Source organism: Octodon degus, unplaced genomic scaffold (genome assembly GCF_000260255.1).
Source record: "Octodon degus isolate 3935 unplaced genomic scaffold, OctDeg1.0 scaffold00008, whole genome shotgun sequence".
Taxonomy (NCBI): Eukaryota; Metazoa; Chordata; class Mammalia; order Rodentia; family Octodontidae; genus Octodon; species Octodon degus.
Window position 1 is genome coordinate 3,746,651 of NW_004524584.1, and position 641 is coordinate 3,747,291.

The following is a 641-nucleotide window of genomic DNA, read 5'->3' on the forward strand; positions in this document are numbered from 1 at the left end:
GTTGGTAATTTCTTTTGATGTGAAAAAACTTCTCAGTAAGAGCAGGTCCCAATTGTTAATTCTTTCAACTGTTTCCCGTGCGATTTGATTTCTGTTCATGAACTCTTTGCCTATCCCTATGTCTTCAACAGTTCCACTTTCTCTTCCAGGAGATTTAGTGTCTCTGCTTTAATGCCTAGATCTTTAATCCATTTTTACTTTAGTGTATGGTGATAGACCTGGGTCAAGTTTGAGTTTTTAGCATGTAGAGAACCAGTTTTTCCAGCACCATTTGTTAAAGAGGCTATCATTCTTCCCGTGAGTATATTTGGCCCCTTTGTCAAAGATAAGGTGGCTGAGTGTGTTTGTAGGGGCTTCACCATCTTCTAATCTATTCCATTGATCCTCAGGTCTATTTTGTTGCCAGTATCATGCTGATTCTATCACAGTAGCCTTGTAGTATAATTTCAAGTCAGGAATTGTAATGCCTCCTGACTTGTCTTTATTGCCCAGGATTACCTTTGCTATTCTAAGTCTTTTCTCGTTCCAGATAAATTTTATGAATGATTTCTCTATGTCTGTGAGGTATGTCGGTGGTAGTCTGACAGGGATTGCATTAAATCTGTACAGCAATTTTGGGAGTATGGCCATCTTCACAATGT